Raw genomic sequence first — 3,505 nt, 5'->3', positions numbered from 1 at the left:
CTTGGGAGGCTGAGGCAGGAGACTTGCTTGAGCCCAGGAGCTGGAGGTTGCTGTGAGCGTGATGCCATGGCACTCTACCCAGGGGGATAGCTTAAGACTCCATCTCAAAAAAAAAAAAAAGAAAAAGAAAAGAAAACAATGAAGGAAATGATGGGAAAAATGAAGAAAACTGCTGATAAAGTGGAAAATAACAAAAAGGAAGTCCAAAAACAGAATCAGATAAGAGATGAATGATATGAAGAATATAGAAAGGATATAGCAGAGCTAAAGGAATTGAAGCAGTCAATTAGCAGTGAATCAGTATGTTGTTGATACTTTCTATTGCATCTTGATGCAATAGAAAGTATCAAATCAACAACAGATTAGACCATGCAGAATAAGAATCTCAGAGGTAGAGGACAAAGCTCTTTAGATAACTCAGACAGTTAAAGAGGCAGAAAAGAAGAGAGAGAAAACAAAACGTTCACTGACAGAATTATGGGACTTTATGAAGCATTCAAACATACAAGTTATCGGTATCCCAGAAGGGGAAGAAGAATGCCCCAGAGGAATCGAAACCATACCAGAGAATATTACAAATGAAAATTTCCCAAATATCACCAAAGATTCTGACACACTCCTTTCAGAGGGATATTGGACCCCAGGTTGCCTCAACTCTAATAGAGCTTTTCCAAGATACATTGTGATGAGCATGTCCAAAATCAAGACAAAAGAAAAGATTCTGCAAGCTGCCAGGAGTACGTGCCGATTGAGCTACAGGAGCAAATTCCTCAGGGTGACTGTGGACTTCTCCAGTGAAACTTTTCAAGCCAGAAGACAATGGTCATCTACCTTTAATCTACCTAAACAGAACAATTTCCAGCCCAGAATTCTATATACTAAGAAGCTAAGTTTTAAAATTAATGGAGAAATCAAATATTTTACTGATATGCAAACATTGAGGAAATTTGCCAAAACAGGACCAGCTCTATAGGAAATACTTCAACCTGTTCTACACACTGACCATCACAATGGACAACCAGCAAAGTAAACACCCAGAAATTAAAGGACAGAACCTACCTTCCACAATGATGTAAAAGATAAAACTAAGCAATGGACTTTCACAAAATAAGATGAATAGAATACTACCACACTTATCAGTTATCTCAATAAATGTTAATGGCTTGAATTCCCCACTGAAGAGGCATAGATTGGCTGATTGGATTTAAAAACACAAGCTATCCACCTGCTATCTGCAAGGATCATACCTAGCCTCAAAAGACAAATTAAAACTCAGAGTGAAGGGTTGGAAGAAAATTTTTCAGGCTAACAGAGTTCAGAAGAAAAGAGAGATTGCCGTCTTATTTTCAGATACATGTGGATTTAAGACTACTAAAGTCAAAAAAGACAAAGATTGTCACTTCATGTTGGTCAAAGGAAAAATACAACAAAAAGACATTTTAGTTCTAAATATTTGGACCGCCAACTTAAATGCTTCCAGATTCTTGAAATAGACCTTAATTCAATATGAGCAATATGATATCCTACAACACCATAATAACAGGGGACTTTAAAACTCCTCTTACAGAGCTGGACAGATCCTCTAAACAGAAATTAAACAAAGATATAAGAGAAATAAATGAGACCTTAGAACAACTGTCCCAGATAAACGTATATAAAACACTCCATCCCAAAGCTAAAGAATATACATTCTTCTCATCTCTTCTCTTCTCTCATATAATCAAAATTGATCACATCCTAGGACATGAAACAAACCTCAACAGAATCAAAAGGATTGAAACTTTACCCTGTATCTTCTCAGACCACAGGCACTAAAGGTGGAACTCAACTCTAACAAAAATGTTCAACCCTACACAAAGGCATGGAAATTAAACAACCTTATGCTGAATGAGAGTTGGGTGCAGGAATAAATGAAAGAGGAAATCATTAACTTCCTTGAGCATAACAACAATGAAGACACAAGCTACCAAAACCTGTGGGATACAGCAAAAGCAGTCCTGAGAGGAAAATTTATTGCTTTAGATTCCTACATCCAAAAAACAGAAACAGAACACATTAACAATCTCACAAGCCATCTTATGGGATTAGAAAAAGAAGAACAATCTAAGCGTAAACCCAGCAGAAGAAATGAAATATTCAAAATTAAATCAGAGATTAATGAAATTGAGAACAAAAGAATCATTCAGAAAATTAATGAAACAAAGAGTTAGTTTTTTGAAAAAATAAATAAAATAGATAAACCTTTGGCCAGACTAACTAGAAATAGAAAAGTAAAATCTCTAGTAACCTCAATCAAAAATGATAAAGGGGAAATAACAACTGATGCCACAGAGATACAAGAGATTATCTCTGTATACTACCAGAAACTTTGTGCCCAGAAATTTGACAATGTGAAGCAAATGGATCAATATTTGAAATCACACCCTCTCCCTAGACTTAGCCAGGAAGAAATAGATCTCCTTGCTTAATATGACCTTAGGCTCAGATTGTTCTTCTTCAATTTCAAGTACTGAGATCACAGAAACAATAAAAACTCTCCCAACAAAAAAATGCCCTGGTCTGGATGGCTTCACACCAGAATTCTATCAAACCTTCAAAGAAGCGCTTATTCCCATACTGCAGAAATTATTCTAAAAAATTGAGGAGGAAGGAGTCTTCCCCAACACGTTCTATGAATAAAACATCACCCTGATACCAAAACCAGAAAAAGACTCAACTAAAAAGGAGAACTTCAGACCAATTTCACTAATGAATATAGATGCAAAAATTCTCAACAAAACCCTAGCCAATAGATAACAGCTTATCATCAAAAAAGTCATACATCATGATCAAGTAGGTTTCATCCCAGAGATGCAAGACTGATTTAATCTATGCAAGTCCATAACATTATTCACCCTATCAACAGAAGCAAAAATAAAGACCATATGATCCTTTCAACAGATGCAGAAAAAGCACTCAATAAAATCCAGCATCCTTTTCTAATTAGAACACAGTGGAGTATAGGCAGAGGTGGCACATTTCATAAACTGATTGAAGCTATCTATGACAAACCCACAGCTAGTATTTTACTGAATGGAGTAAAACTGAAAGCTTTTCCTCTTAGAACTAGAACCAAACAAGGTAGTCCTCTGTCACCATGACTATTCAACATAGTGCTGGAAGTTCTAGCCAACACAATAGGCAAGAGAATGGAATAAAGGGCATTCAAATGGTAGCAGAGGAGGCCAAACTCTCCCTCTTTGCTGACAATATGACCTTATACTTAGAGAACCCCAAAGACTCAACCACAAGACTCCTCAAAGTCATCAAAAAATATGGTAATGTCTCAGGATATGAAATTAATGCCCACAAGTCAGTAGCCTTTGTATAGGCCAATAACAGCCAAGATGTGAGGCTAATTAAGGACACAATTCCCTTCACTATAGCTTCAAAGAAAATGAAATACCTAGGAATATACCTAACAAAAGAAGTGAAGGAACTCTATAAAGAAAATTATGAGGCTCGG

Source organism: Otolemur garnettii, unplaced genomic scaffold, assembly GCF_000181295.1.
Source record: "Otolemur garnettii isolate 467f Iridium unplaced genomic scaffold, OtoGar3 scaffold00031, whole genome shotgun sequence".
Classification (NCBI taxonomy): domain Eukaryota; kingdom Metazoa; phylum Chordata; class Mammalia; order Primates; family Galagidae; genus Otolemur; species Otolemur garnettii.
Note: the sequence above shows the minus strand (reverse complement) of the source record.